The sequence below is a fragment of the Bubalus kerabau genome, chromosome 21 (assembly GCF_029407905.1).
Source record: "Bubalus kerabau isolate K-KA32 ecotype Philippines breed swamp buffalo chromosome 21, PCC_UOA_SB_1v2, whole genome shotgun sequence".
NCBI lineage: Eukaryota > Metazoa > Chordata > Mammalia > Artiodactyla > Bovidae > Bubalus > Bubalus kerabau.
The window spans coordinates 62048555-62064626 of record NC_073644.1 but is presented as its reverse complement, the minus strand read 5'-3'; the positions used below and the strand labels follow the sequence as shown (position 1 = coordinate 62064626).

The 16072-nt window shown below is 41.6% G+C and overlaps 1 long non-coding RNA gene across 13 annotated transcripts in view; it reads left to right on the top strand.

The window, feature by feature from the left end:
- Positions 1 to 16072, top strand: part of LOC129636186 (uncharacterized) — a 169306-nt gene that overhangs the window by 119367 nt on the left and 33867 nt on the right. For 2 of the 13 annotated variants that reach the window (XR_008706749.1, XR_008706778.1), the window contains 3 exons: positions 12747 to 12867; positions 13028 to 13112; positions 13927 to 14402. The exons of 4 other annotated variants lie outside the window; for them this stretch is intronic. This is a non-coding gene — a long non-coding RNA (uncharacterized LOC129636186). Of the gene's footprint in view, positions 1 to 3516; positions 3992 to 12746; positions 12868 to 13027; positions 13113 to 13926; positions 14403 to 16072 lie in introns of those variants that run through there. 7 more of the 13 variants (XR_008706766.1, XR_008706777.1, XR_008706751.1 and 4 more) reach the window with 6 other exon arrangements.

Genomic DNA, 16072 nt, shown 5'->3' with positions numbered 1-16072 from the left:
ATCTCAGTTTACATTTCCCCTTACTTCTTTATTACCAGCCGCTGGAGATATTGATTTCATCTGTGATACAATATAACTTGAAAAATTGAGGCCAACATTCTTGCTTTGGCTAAAGGCAGTGTTTTAAAATGTGTGGTTTCTTCTTCTATGTGTAAATAATACATCATGTCAAACCCTACTGAGTTTGGAATATAAAAAAAATGTTTGTTGACCTCACCCCAGTGGTTAATTCTTTCACACTACAAGTGTATGTGTGCCTGGTCTCGGCTTACCTCCCAGAATTATCAAACTGCTACAAGTAACAGGTGAACACTTGATTTCTTTAAAAGTATCAGGACAGATCAGATCAGAGCAGTCGCTCAGTCGTGTCTGACTCTTTGCGACCCCATGAATCGCAGCACGTCAGGCCTCCCTGTCCATCACCAACTCCTGCAGTTCACTCAGACTCACATCCATCGAGTCAGTGATGCCATCCAGCCATCTCATTCTCTGTCGTCCTCTTCTCCTCCTGCCCTCAATCCCTCCCAGCATCAGAGTCTTTTCCAATGAGTCAGCTCTTCACATGATGTGGCCAAAGTACTGGAGTTTCAGCTTTAGCATCATTCCTTCCAAAGAAATCCCAGGGCAGATCTCCTTCAGAATGCACTGGTTGGATCTCCTTGCAGTCCAAGCGACTCTCAAGAGTCTTCTCCAACACCACAGTTCAAAAGCATCAATTCTTCGGCGCTCAGCCTTCTTCACAGTCCAACTCTCACATCCATACATGACCACAGGAAAAACCATAGCCTTGACTAGATGGACCTTTGTTGGCAAAGTAATGTCTCTGCTTTTGACTATGCTATCTAGGTTGGTCATAACTTTCCTTCCAAGGAGTAAGCGTCTTTTAATTTCATGGCTGCAGTCACCATCTGTAGTGATTTTGGAGCCCCCAAAAATAAAGTCTGACACTGTTTCCACTGTTTCCCCATCTATTTCCCATGAAGTGATGGGACTGGATGCCATGATCTTGGTTTTCTGAATGTTGAGCTTTAAGCCAACTTTTTCACTCTCCACTTTCACTTTCATCAAGAGGCTTTTGAGTTCCTCTTCACTTTCTGCCATAAGGGTGGTGTCATCTGCATATCTGAGATTATTGATATTTCTCCCAGCAATCTTGATTCCAGCTTGTGTTTCTTCCAGTCCAGCGTTTCTCATGATGTACTCTGCATATAAGTTAAATAAACAGGGTGACAATATACAGCCTTGACGTACTCCTTTTCCTATTTGGAACCAGTCTGTTGTTCCATGTCCAGTTCTAACTGTTGCTTCCTGACCTGCATATAGGTTTCTCAAGAGGCAGGTCAGGTGGTCTGGTATTCCCATCTCTTTCAGAATTTTCCACAGTTCATTGTGATCCACACAGTCAAAGGCTTTGACATAGTAAAGCAGAAATAGATGTTTTTCTGGAACTCTCTTGCTTTTTCCATGATCCAACAGATGTTGGCAATTTGATCTCTGGTTCCTCTGCCTTTTCTAAAACCAGCTTGAACATCAGGAAGTTCACGGTTCACATATTGCTGAAGCCTAGCTTGGAGAATTTTGAGCATTACTTTACTAGCGTGTGAGATGAGTGCAATTGTGCGGTAGTTTGAGCATTCGTTGGCATTGCCTTTCTTTGGGATTGGAATGAAAACTAACCTTTCCCAGTCCTGTGGCCACTGCTGAGTTTTCAAAATTTGCTGGCATATTGCGTGCAGCACTTTCACAGCATCATCTTTCAGGATTTGGAATAGCTCAACTGGAATTCCATCACCTCCACTAGCTTTGTTCATAGTGATGCTTTCTAAGGCCCACTTGACTTCACATTCCAGGATGTCTGGCTCTAGGTCAGTGATCACACCATTGTGATTATCTGGGTCGTGAAGATCTTTTTTGTACAGTTCTTCTGTGTATTCTTGCCACCTCTTCTTAATGTCTTCTGCTTCTGTTAGGTCCATACCATTTCTGTCCTTTATTGAGCTCATCTTTGCATGAAATGTTCCTTTGGTAACTCTGATTTTCTTTAAGAGATCCCTAGTCTTTCCCATTCTGTTGTTTTCCTCTATTTCTTTGCACTGATCACTGAAGAAGGCTTTCTTATCTCTTCTTGCTATTCTTTGGAATTCTGCATTCAGATGTTTATATCTTTCCTTTTCTCCTTTGCTTTTTGCTTCTCTTCTTTTCACAGCTATTTGTAAGGCCTCCCTAGGCAGCCATTTTGCTTTTTTGCATTTCTTTTCCATGGGGATGGTCTTGATCCCTGTGTCCTGTACAATGTCATGAACCTCATTCCATAGTTCATCAGGCACTCTGTCTATCAGATCTAGGCCCTTAAATCTATTTCTCACTTCCACTGTGTAATCGTAAGGGATTTGATTTAGGTCATAGCTGAATGGTCTAGTGGTTTTCCCTACTTTCTTCAATTTAAGTCTGAATTTGGCAATAAGGAGTTTATGATCTGAGCCACAGTCAGCTCCCGGTCTTGTTTTTGCTGACTGTATAGAGCTTCTCCATCTTTGGCTGCAAAGAATATAATCAATCTGATTTCGGTGTTGACCATCTGGTGATGTCCATGTGTAGAGTCTTCTCTTGTGTTGTTGGAAGAGGGTGTTTGTTATGACCAGTGCATTTTCTTGGCAAAACTCTATTAGTCTTTGCCCTGCTTCATTCCATATTCCAAGGCCAAATTTGCCTGTTACTCCAGGTGTTTCTTGACTTCCTACTTTTGCATTCCAGTCCCCTATAATGAAAAGGACATCTTTTTTGAGTGTTAGTTCTAAAAGGTCTTGTAGGTCTTCATAGAACCATTCAACTTCAGCTTCTAGTATAATTAATTCCAATTTCTGAGTGATCAGATTAAGTATTAGGCATGATCTTTTATGCAGGGGACTCTATAAACCTGGGGATTATTATAGACACAAGAGAGGCATTTTGAGATACTAGCAAGAGGTCTGGATTAGAAGGAATTGGGAGATAAACTCAGTCCGTGGTTTGTAGTCTCCAGCCAGCCTTTTAATCTCTATAACTTTGTTTCCTCTCTTGAAAAATGGAGCTGTCACTTGCACAACAAACGTATCTTGCAAGGAGCTTGAGATAATGTAATGAGTTGCTGTTGTTCAGTCACTAAGTTGTGTCCAACTCTTTGCAATCCCGTGGACTGCAGCACACCAGGCTTTCCTGTCCTTCACCATCTCCTGGAGCTTGCTCAAGCCCGTGTCCATTGAGCTGGTGATGCCATCCAAGGGATCTCACTCTCTGTAATCCCCTTCTCCTCCTGCCATCAGTCTTTCCCAGCAGCAGGGTCTTTTCCAATGAGTCAGCCTTCAAGCAGCATAAAAACTGTATCTATGCAAATACTTTAAAAATTGTTAAAGGTGATATTTTGTAAATGTAAGACATTTCTTAACATTTGTAAGACCAACCTAGACAGCATATTTAAAAGCAGAAACATTACTTTGCCAACAAAGGTCCATCTAGTCAAGGCTATGGTTTTTCCAGTGGTCATGTATGGATGGGAGAGTTGGACTATAAAGAAAGCTGAGCACCGAAGATTTGATGCTTTTGAACTGTGGTGTTGGAGAAGACTCTTGAGAGTCCCTTGGACTGCAAGGAAATCCAACCAGTCCATCCTAAAGGAGATCAGTCCTGAGTGTTCATTGGAAGGACTGATGCTGAAGATGAAACTCCAATATTTTGGCCACCTGATGCGAAGAGCTGGCTCACTGGAAAAGACCCTTATGCTGGAAAGATTGAAGCAGGAGAAGAAGGGGACAACAGAGGATGAGATGGTTGGATGGCATCACTGACTCAATGGACATGAGTTTGAGCAAGCTCCGGGAGTTGGTGATGGACAGGGAGGCCTGGAGTGCTGCGGTCCGTGGGATTGCAAAGATTCAGACACGACTGAGTGACTGAACTGAACTGAAGACATTTCTTATTCTATTTATGTTTTTGTTACTTTTAACATTAGAAGGGCATTTAAAATTTTGTAGATTAATAAAAAGTCAATATCTGCTGTGATTGTGAGTCAATTAAACAAGATATTTGTAGTTAAACAGTCTTTGGGTACATGCTCAGTCATCTCTGACTCTTTGTCACCCTTTGGACTGTAGCCCACCAGCCTCCTCCGTCCGTGGGATTCTTTGGGCAAGAATACTGGAGTGGTTGCCACTTCAGCCTCTAGAGGATCTTCCCAGTACAGGAATCAAACCTGCATCTCCTGCATTGCAGGCGGATTCTTTACTCCTGAGACATCAAGGAAGCCCCAAACAGTCTATAAATGATGCTTACTAATGATAAATTTTTATGGGATTAAAATGTGCTAGCTCATTTCTGATTGCTAATTGGGAACTGAAAATAACTGTTCCTGTTTTCATTCTCAAGCAGAAATCTCTCTTGCCGTGCATCTGTGAAGCCTTAGTGTAATTTGTTCTAATCTATTCAGGAAGTCCCCAGTTTATAAATGGATTAGGTTCCAAACGTACATTTTAAGTAAGTTTTTTGGAACAGAGAAAAACCTTTTCTGTTTCCAATTAAAAAAGAAGAAACATTTCATGCTTGGGGATTTTCCACCTTCTTGCCTTTGTTCTTTCCTACCTGCCTGAACGAGCTTGAATTCTACTCATTCATCAAAACCCAGAACTCTGAGTTCTTTGAGAGCAGAGAATATATCATATTCGTTTATGGGAACTGAAGTGTTCCTGGTTTTCCAGGTCGTTGGCCCATCCTTTCCTTTAATGTGCAAATATAATAGCAAGACTCCCCCGTCGCCTCTCGCAAGACCACGAGATCAGGGATGCTCTGTCACTCAGAGCATCCCAGGGAAGCACCCCTGGTCCAGGTTGCCGCTTGTCCTTCTCTGGTCTGCCACTCCAGATCACTGTGCAAGTTTCCCCTCAACACTGGCCCAATGCTTCCAGTTACCCAACAAGAGGCTGCAGAGACTGAGCAAGTGTTAGAGACTCTAACGCTGCATCACACTCGTGGTAAAGAACCCGCTGGCCAATGCAGGAGACAGAAGAGATGCAGGTTGGATCCCTGGGTCGGGAAGATCCCCTGGAGGAGGAAACAGCAACCCAGTCTAGTGTTCTTCTTGCCTGGAGAATCCCATGGACAGAGGAGCCTGGCGGGCTACAGTACAAAGTGTCGCAAAGAGCCAGACTCGACTGAGCACTCCTAACAGTGCAGGAGAGGAATGCTGGAGTCGGGGTCGGAGAGCGAGTTCCTAGAGGCGCCTGTGGGGAGGTGCTCGGCCCAGGCTTTGCATGTCGGTCTGTATCACCTTCTCCTCTCTATGACCACTTTTATTTTCCCATCAGGAATCCCCATCAATCCTGCCCTCGGTTCTCAAAGCACAAGTCTGTTATTCCCCCTTTGTCCTTTTTCGAGCACACTGATAAATAAACCAACAGGAAAAAAAAAAAAAATCAGTTGACATAATCTGTCAGAAATCTGCCATCTCTACCCCCACTGACTGACACCAGGAAGAGAACCTTTACAGAATATGGTTAGCCTGTACATCAGAAGCTTTGGTTTATTTTACCAGTGTTTAGGGCTGCCTGGAAAATCCCATGGACGGAGGAGCCTGGTGGGCTGCAGTCCATGGGGTCGATAAGAGTCGGACACGACTGAGCGCCTTCACTTTCACTTTTCACTTTCATGCATTGGAGAAGGAAATGGCAACCCACTCCAACGTTCTTGCCTGGAGAATCCCAGGGACGGGGGAGCCTGGTGGGCTGCCGTCTATGGGGTCGCACAGAGTTGGACACAACTGAAGTGACGCAGCAGCAGCAGGGCTGCCTTAAAACTGCAGAGAGGACTCATAGCTGCAACACTGCAAGCACTCACTAAAGTGGTTCCTGAGAGCAGAGAGGAAATTGGCTTTTCTTTTTTCTTCCTGTTATTCAGCTTTATTTTGAAATTGACTTTTCCAGCCTTAGAAGTCACAAGAAATTAATTGCTTTCTAGCCACTTAGAAATAGTAATTTTGTCTTGTCTTTAACAATCAAGGGTTCAGAAATTTGCTACATTTTATCTCCAGCATATACCAGTTGATACTGTGCAGTGGATTCATGTTTGTTGATGAATAATTGAGTGAAGCAGCCGTAAGTGGCATCAAGCCTTTCCTAATTGTCCTTGTTGGAAGTAGCTTCAATCTGACTGTTAGCATTTTACATATACCTTTCTAATTTATTTTATCACTTTCTAACTTCCGTTATGATTCTGTGTGTCCATTTCATGTTCCCTACTCTAAGTGCATTACAAAGATGAAGCATATATTTTCATTATCGTATATTTCATCCTATTTTATACGTTTGTACATATCCTATATGTTTCAGCGATTATGTTCCCAGGGAGACCTGTTTGTCCATCCTCCTTTGCATCCATCCATTTCTTAGAGGAGCATAACAAGTGAGACATTCTGGAATGTTGCTTAAGGATGCCAGCATTGGAACATCGCTTCCCCCATAGATGAACTGAAAATAATAAATATACCTGTATCATAAGGTTCTTGTTCAGAGCTGAATGAGTAGATGCATGCAACATGCTTAGCTCAGAGATGGATCTGTAGTCAACCCAAAAAGAACTTCAGATATGATTTGTTGTTGTTACTAATTCAAGGGGGGAAAAGGAAAGTGTCTACTTGTCAGGACCTGTTGGGTGTTGAGGACAGGAAAGGGTTCATCTTTGGCCTAAAGGGGTGCACCGTCTGATGGGAGAGACAGACAAGCGCGGCCGAATAAAGACACTGAGAGTGAAGAGCACAGAGGCGGGCAGGCTTTCCACCCAGCCTGGGGAGACAGGCTGGGCCAGAAAGGCTCCTCTGATTCCTGAGTTGCACAGTCACGTCTAAGCTAAAGTGTAGTTACCTATAGTAATCACTGGAAAAGTACTTATTTGGTATGAATAACTGAGCAAAATGGGGGAAAAAAATGCTGAAACTGATTCAACAATCATCTTTCAAGGCAGATTTAAAGTTGGCAATTGAGGAGGTAATAATTATACAGAGCATTCTTGGTGTTTTGTATAATTCGCCCTAAAACTTGGGGTTCCAGGGAAATGCAGAACCCCAGGCGTGGCACAGCCCAGAGGAGGCACCTGAGGTGAGTGAGGTACTCAGGCAGGTTTGGTCAGAATCCGTACTCAACATGTTCGTTCGTGGCTGGACCCGCCCCAGCTCCATGGAGAGGGGACTGAAAACCAGCTGCTTGACGCTAGCCCACAGTGGAGAGGGCTCAGTGTGGAGACCTGGGCTTTCTGTGCACCTGGTCACATCAGTTCAGGGGATGGACAGACTCCTGGTACAAAGAAAAGCTGTAAATGGACAAGCCCTGGCAGACCCCAGCCTGCAGGTGACAAGATTTTATAACTGAGAGAGGGACAACAAAGATAGGCACCTGTGGTCAGTAATTCCTGATTCAGCTGGTATGCAAAGAATAAAAGGTAAAAAAGATGCCTCCACAAAGACTCTGCATTTACCATGTACAGAATTAAATTCATCTTCTTCCTTTTCCTTAATCTGCCCTTCTTCCTGCCATCTTTAATTTGGCTTTGTCTGTCTACACATTCGTGATGTGAAAGTTGCTCAGTCATGTCTGACTCTTTGCGACCTCGTGGACTATACAGTCCATGGAATTCTCCAGGCCAGAACACTGGAGTGGGTAGCCTTTCCCTCCTCCAGGGGATCTTCCCAACCCAGCAATCAAACCCAGGTCTCCCGCACTGCAGGCAGATTCTTTACCAGCTGGGCCACAAGGGAAATATGCATTTGTGATCCATGTAATATCTATCTATGCATCCTCTGTCACCATAGAGTCAGCTCGTTCCCTCATCTTTTTGATCAGTCCATCGAGAGCCTGATGACTGTGCTCCTTGGAAGCTTCTCAAGTACATGTTTCCTCCCGCTCACCTTGATTGACCCTTCCTCCCGCTCACCTTGACGCTTCCTCCCGCTCACCTTGACACTTGCCCTGTTACAGGCTCCAGTTACCATAAACATCTCAGTAAGGCTTTCTTACAACACTCTTCCTGAGTTCGGTTTCTTCTCTGCCTTGTGTCAGCCTGTATCCTTTTATACAAGGCCAAATGATAAATCTCTTAGGCTTTGTGGCTATACAGTCTCTGTCATAACTACTCAACCCTGCAGTGTAACATGAGAGCAGATATAGACAGTGTGTGAACACACGGGCATGGCTGTTTTCCAGTAACCTGTTCATTACAGGCACTGGAATTAAATCTCACATGACATAAAATATTACTCTTCTTCCCATTTTAAAACCCCTTTAAAGGCATATAAGCTGTTCTTAGCTCACAGATTGCAGAGAAACAGGTGGTGGGCCAGATTTGACCTGCAGACTGCGGTATTCTATTTTGTACTGTCACGAATGACCTTTCCAACCACTGCAGAAAGAACCAACATCGAGTTGCTCATCAGAGACACTGGCCCCTTCACTGAATAAGTGCCTGCAACCTGTATTTCCACTCTCATCGCCAACCTTTTTCCCTGACTCAGATGCTCCCTGTGTTTCTGTCATACTATTATGACACCGTCATTTATGATTCTAAATCCTTGACGTAAAAATACATCAAGGATTTTAATGCCTTTGTGCCCTTTGACATGTTATTCTGTTAGAAAAACTCTTTTTATTCATCTAATCAGCAGATATCACAGGACACACATCAGATGTCATATCTTTATTATCATTTTCTCAGAATCTGCAATTCATCAGAATTCATTTCTCTTTTATTTGTATTCCCATTGTACTTCATACATATATTTTTTTCCATAGAGATTATCATATGGTTAAAGTTTCTTTTTAAAAAAATTGCTTAGCTTTATTCATCATGGTCATTAGAGTCATTTTTTTAAGTTTTTTTCACCTTAAATTTCGGTTTTATTTTTTTAAGGGTGATTTGATATTTTTTATTTTATTGGAGTATAGTTGGTTTACAATGTTTAGTTTTAAGTGTACAGCCAAGTGATTCAGTTATGTGTGTGTATATATATGTGTACACACACACACACACAGACATATATTAGGTCATGAACTTCTTAGGAAAGTGTCCATTAAGTCTCTGTTAAGCAAATGGATATGTATTCCTATATGGCCAATGGGAATTTGCTGTATGACTCAGGGAACTCAGGAGTTCCTAAAAATGCTCTTTGGTGCATTTTCGTACATCCATATTCCTTGATTCTTTCAAGATACTATATATCTTACTGGTTATATTTGCAGTCGCTGGAGTCAGACTGCCCGTGTTACTAGCTCTGCACTTACCAGCTTTATGGTCATGGCTGAGCTTCCTAACCTTTTTCTGCCTCATTTTATTCATCCATAAAATAGGATAATAATAGTATGTCAGAGGGTTATTTCAAGGACTAAGTAGATAAAAGTACTTAAAACAGTACCTGATAATAGGAAAAACTCAAATGATGATTATTTATTTGTGCTTATTATCTTCTCCTTAGCAAGCTTTTTCAGTAAGTTACTATACATAACATCCAACCAACTGGTCAAAAGTGTAAAAAGTATGTAAAGACATTTATTTGATATTGTAGAAATAAAAATCTCATATTTGTTTTATTGCTGTTCTAAATTTTCAACTTGTTTTTCTGAGCCATAGGTTATATTTATTTCTAGATCATGACTTCTGCCCTGGGTTTTCTGTTTAAATTTTTTTCTTCTTATATTTCCAAATCCATTTAAATTTCTATATTATTGCCTATCAACAGACTTATACTTTATTTGCATGTATTCCATAAGCATAGCTCATCTTAAATTAATGGGGCTTAGGCAGCAGAAAGAACACCATGAAAATGTTATGACTGAAACAGGCTGAGGCTAACTTCAAAAGAAACAAATGCAGTTGGAATAATCTGTTTAAATCAGCTATTTGTCATGTAAGGGAAAAGAGAAGCGTTCTTTTCATCTGGTTATTTTCTCCTTTGGTATAAAAAGTGTAGGCACCTAAATTTAAGGTCACTGTGGAACCAAACTGTGGAAGTTTTTAGATGTCATTTCTTTGAATATTTTTCAGCCCAATCTTTCTCCCCACTTTCTGCATTTCCAGTGACGTGAATATTAGATGTTTCTTAGAGTCCATCAAGTCCCAAGAGTTCTGTTCATTCACTTTTTCGTGTGTTTTTTCTCTGTTTTTCAGATGGGCTATATCCTTCTGCCCTTCATGATCATTAATTCTTTCTTTTGTCTTAGTCTACTCTTGAGCCCATCCAATGTGTTTGTAAATTTTCAGTTTTATTTTTCACTTCTCAAATATCCCATGGGGTTCTTCTTTATATTTCCAAATTCTCTACTGTTTTTCACATGTTTCCAGTGTGTTTGTAATTGCTTTTTGAAGCACTTCCATAACACTTGGTCTGCAGTTTTTATCAAAGAACTCAGCTCTCCTTCATCTTGGCATTGTTGCTTGTTGACGCTCTCATGCTCATCTAAGTTGTGACTTTCCTGATTCTCTGTAAGGGTGTTATGTATGGAACTCCAGATCTTATTTCATCTTCTCTTTGGTCTGGCCTCCTATGACACCCCTCCATCAGGGGACTGGGGGAGGAAGGGGAGGGCTTACTGCCAGTGAGGGTGGAGGTCCAGATCCCCCGCCTTGGCCTCCATGGCCCAGGGGGTTTGGAGTGGGGTGGGAAGAGGGCTGATGGTTCTGGCTCCTCACTAGACCTCAGCCGATGACTGGCAAGGGGTGGTACTTCTTTCTTTCTTTCTTTCTTTTTTTAACCTAGGGTTGAGGCTTGGTAAAAAAAAAAAAAAAGGGAGGGATATTGGAGAGGGACTGGTTTTGTTAGTGTTGGACAGTGGTGAAATTCCTGCTTCTCCATGAGGCTTTGTTGACCACACCCAACAGTGGGGAGGAGGTAGGCTCTCTGTTGCTCATCACCACTGGGTGCTGTGGAGGTAGGAAGGGTGATTGCTTACAAGTTCTCTCTCTCTCTAGGCTGTCCCTTCTGTGGTGTGTTGGCTTGAGAGAGCAGGCTTTTCTTGGAGCTTTTCAAATATCTCATCTCATCCATGTTTCTGAGTTGCTTCTCCAGCTCCAGATCTACATTTAGTTCAGTTCAGTCGCTCAGTCGTGTCCAACTCTTTGCGAACCCATGCACACCAGGCCTCCCTGTCCATCACCAACTCCCGGAGTTCACTCAGACTCATGTCCATCGAGTCAGTGATGCCATCCAACCATCTCATCCTCTGTCGTCCCCTTCTCCTCCTGCCCCCAATCCTTCCCAGCATCAGAGTCTTTTCCAATGAGTCAACTCTTCACATGACGTGGCCAAAGTATTGGAGTTTAAGCCTCAGCATCAGTCCTTCCAATGAACACCCAGGACTGATTTCCTTTAGAATGGACTGGCTGGATCTTCTTGCAGTCCAAGGGACTCTCAAGAGTCTTCTCCAACACCACAGTTCAAAAGCATCAATTCTTCAGCGCTCAGCTTTCTTCACAGTCCAACTCTCACATCCATACATGAACACTGGAAGAACCATAGCCTTGACTAGACAGACCGTGTTGGCAAAGTAATGTCTCTGCTTTTGAATATGCTCTCTAGGTTGGTCATAACCTTCCTTCCAAGGAGTAAGCGTCTTTTAATTTCATGGCTGCAATCACCATCTGCAGTGATTTTGGAGCCCCCAAAAATAAAGTCTGACACTGTTTCCACTGTTTCCCCATCTATTTCCCTTGAAGTGATGGGACCAGATGCCATGATCTTCGTTTTCTGAATGTTGAGCTTTAAGCCAACTTTTTGACTCTCCTCTTTCACTTTCATCAAGAGGCTTTTGAGTTCCTCTTCACTTTCTGCCATAAGGGTGGTGTCATCTGCATATCTGAGGTTATTGATATTTCTCCTGGCAATCTTGATTCCAGCTTGTGCTTCTTCCAGCCCAGCGTTTCTCATGATGTACTCTGCATATAAGTTAAATAAGCAGGATGACAATATACAGCCTTGACGTACTCCTTTTCCTATTTGGAACCAGTCTGTTGTTCCATGTCCAGTTCTAACTGTTGCTTCCTGACCTGCATACAGATTTCTCAAGAGGCAGGTCAGGTGGTCTGGTATTCCCATCTCTTGAAGAATTTTCCACAGTTTATTGTGATCCACACAGTCAAAGGCTTTGGCATAGTCAATAAAGCAGAAATAGATGTTTTTCTGGAATTCTCTTGCTTTTTTGATGATCCAGCGAATGTTGACAATTTGATCTCTGGTTCCTCTGCCTTTTCTAAAACCAGCTTGAACATATGGAAGTTTGCAGTTCATGTTGATCTAGCTTACACAAGACCAAAACCCCAAGAAGCTCACCATTGTGTCATTTCTTGGGACCCAAGACTCCTAGGTGATCTGATTTCCCTCCACCTCTCAAAGTCTTCTTGTGCTTGTGAAACAAAACGTCTAGAGTTTCTAGTTGTCCTTAGGCGGAACAATGGGAGATGGCACTTCTGTTAGAAGTCTGGCATCTCAGATTTCTAACTAAAGTGAAACACTTCTTAACCTTTGAGGCTGCGCACGTTTCCAGAAAGACAGACCAAATCACTCAAATAAATTTAGTAGAACTCTTGTTCTTCTAGCCTGTGATAAATATGCATTATATGACAGAGGTAAGAAAATATCTCCCAAATTTCTCATCTAAAGAATTGACACTATCTTAAGAATAATCTTTATTATTCTATCATCACATCTTATAAAACACTTTCCATGTTTTATTTCCCAGCTGGATATAAAGTATACCTTGGAGACAGTCTATATATCAGTGGGGCTGACTCAGCCATACTAAAAGTGAATTTGAATTTCGATGCCTACATTTTTGTAATACCAAAGGAGAAAATAACCAGGTAGGCTCTTTTGTCTTTCCACCATAGCTCAAGAATAAACCCAGACAGAACTTCCATACAAATGAATGAGCAAAACACAACATATAAACTAGAGTGAAGACTGGGCGTGACAGGTTTTCTGCATATTTCACATCATAGTATTTTTTTATCTTAAATTCAGATATAGGCACCACAAGCTAGCTACTAAATATTTACCAAGCAATCACAAATTGCCTACGACTCTATTGGAACTTGTCCGATATCAGGTAAGCATGTGTCATATCTATTCTATCCAGCCTTTGTGTCATCCTTTTATTGGGTCTGTGGCATGTCAGGGTTTGGGACACTGTCTGTAGCTGTGGAATAATTCTTAGAGTGCTAAATGACCCAATCTCCCATTTGGGTGAAGTGTCAAAACATCATTGTCTAAAACTAAAGCAGATTGTTTTCTGGAGCAGGTCTTGAGGACTCACACAAGCATGCCTCTGGGAGGTTTTGATGATATGAGTAGTTACACCAAATTGCTCAAGGCCACAGCTCTCTTGGGTACTCCAGTGAGAATGTTAGAAATTAATTCAGTGGGTCAAACTGAATTGCTGTTTATGAGTCTCAGAATGTGAAAGAAAAAGAACTAAGAAAGAAAAGAGAATACCTTCCTGGGTAAATTCCCTCAGATCCTTGTCAACAAGGTGTTGAATTTTTTTTTTAAATTAGTCCCTCATCAGCTCTATAGATGTGGTCCATGAGTTTCAGAAGAGATGTTTTCATGTCTTCTTTTAAAAGCAAAATAAAGTTAGTGCCTTTGGCCACTGTTAATTTCCACTGAGAGGCTATAAAAGCACAAGCAACTACCGATGCTTTCTTAAGAATGTGCACCGACTAAAACCCCCAGGAACAGCAAGCACTTACTTTATGAGGCTCTCCCTGATGCTGCGTGTCCCCTGCAAATGAACAGGAGCCTTTGCTTGGTGTAGATTCATTTCAAGTCTGTACTGGGGGGAATAAAAAGATACCATTCGAAAATGCATTGAGGAAGTCAGCTGAGAATAATATAATCATATTTATCATTTCTCTTTTCAGTACTATTCAGCATACTGACGCATATTGTTCATGTCGTAGAAGAGTAGGTTGGTAAGGGGAACGAATTAAAAGACATTTATATAGGTCTCCTATTTTATCACTGGTAGATTATCTTTTTAAAGTCATATGATTTCAAGACACAGATTGCGTTTTTTAGGCTCCTTTTTTGTTATTTTTGAGATATAATTGACATATAACATTGTATTCATTTTAGGCGTACAACTTAATGATTTGATGTAAATACATGTTGCAAAATGATTATCATTGCAAAATAAGTTTCATTTGTGTCTGTGCATGCATATTAAAAAGCAGAGACATTACTTTGCCAACACGGTCTGTCTAGTCAAGGCTATTGTTTTTCCTGTGGTCATGTATGGATGTGAGAGTTGGACTGTGAAGAAAGCTGAGCACCGAAGAATTGATGCTTTTGAACTGTGGTGTTGGAGAAGGTTCTTGAGAGTCCCTTGGACTGCAAGGAGACCCAACCAGTCCATTCTGAAGATCAGTCCTGGGTGTTCTTTGGAAGGATTGATGCTAAAGCTGAAACTCCAGTACTTTGGCCACCTCATGCGAAGAGTTGACTCATTGGAAAAGACCCTGATGCTGGGAGGGATTGGGGGCAGGAAGAAAAGGGGACGACGGAGGATGAGATGCTGGATGGCATCACCGACTCGATGGACGTGGGTTTGGGTGAACTCCGGGAGTTGGTGATGGACAGGGAGGCCTGGTGTGCTGCGATTCATGGGTCGAAAAGAGTCGGACACGACTGAGCAGCTGAACTGAACTGATGCATGCTAAGTCGCTCAGTCATGCCCAACCCTTTGCAACCCCATGGACCGTATGTAGCCTGCCACCACACAGTAAGTGACAAATTGTTTTTTCTTGGGATAAGATCTGTTAAAATGTACTCCTTTAGGCATAACTGCTTCAAAACAAATGTATCAAATTGGTATTGTTCCCTATGAAAAGAATGCTTGAAGATGCTGCCATTACAGAAATACTTGGGGACTTTCTTGTTCCTAATAGCTTTTATAATAAATGTACATTGAAATATACATCATCTGTTGCAAATCTTCAGGTTTTGAAGGTAAGTTACTAGGTCACCTGAAACAAAGTCTTTTTGAATTAAGTAGATACAATAATTGGAAATCAAATAGTTCAAATTAATCTAGGAGCTGGAGTACTCTCTTATCAGGGGAGCTGGAATACTTTCTTATCATGAAAACCAACCAGTGTCCTACCTGTGCATCACATTATGTAAAAGTTATTCAATTTTCTACATGAGGAAATTGACGGATTTTTTTGTGATAAGGATCAACCCTTTCACCTCAGGTGTACAGAATGCCCTCTAGAATCCCTTCTCTTATTTTCTTGGAAACACTTGCTGTCTTGTTCAGTCGCTACATCATGTCTGACTCTCTGCGACCCCATAGACTGCAACTCTCCTGGCTTCCTTGTCCTTCACTATCTCCCAGGGTTGTTCAAACTCATGTCCGTTGAGTTGGTGACACCATCTAACCATCTCATCCTCTGTCGCCCCTTCTCCTCCTGCCCTCAATCTTCCCAGCATCAAGGTCTTTTCCAATGTGTCAGCTCTTTGCATCAGGTGATAAAAATATTGCTCTTTTGGTCTGGGAAAAATTGTAATTTCTACTGATGGTGGGAACTCATATCCCCATCTCAGCACTACTCACTGCCTTCCTCAAGAATTTACTCTTTTATGATTTTTTCTTTTCTTTTTTAGTTTTCAGCAGTCAGAAATTCAAGTCCCAGTCTTTATGAACAATGTTTTAGTTTGTTATCTTAAAGAGTTGGTCTTGAGCCATCATTTTATGGATTTGAAAGTACCAAATCTCTGACCTTTTCAAGTTTTCCCTCTGTCTTCTGAGTAAGATTGTGATCACGTATCTACTTTTTTTTGGCCAAAGACTCTGGTCCCTGACATTATTTGATTTTTTGTAATCTTATTTCTATTATTCTAAATTCACCACTTGTGTATCTCACAAGTTTTCTCCTATAAATAATAGTGAATTTTGCATCACTATACAAAAAAGAACTTGATAATATTATGCCTCAAATGTTGCAATAATTTTCGTTTTTCTTCAAATAAAATAATTTGAGGCACACTTACCAAGTGCCAAAGTAA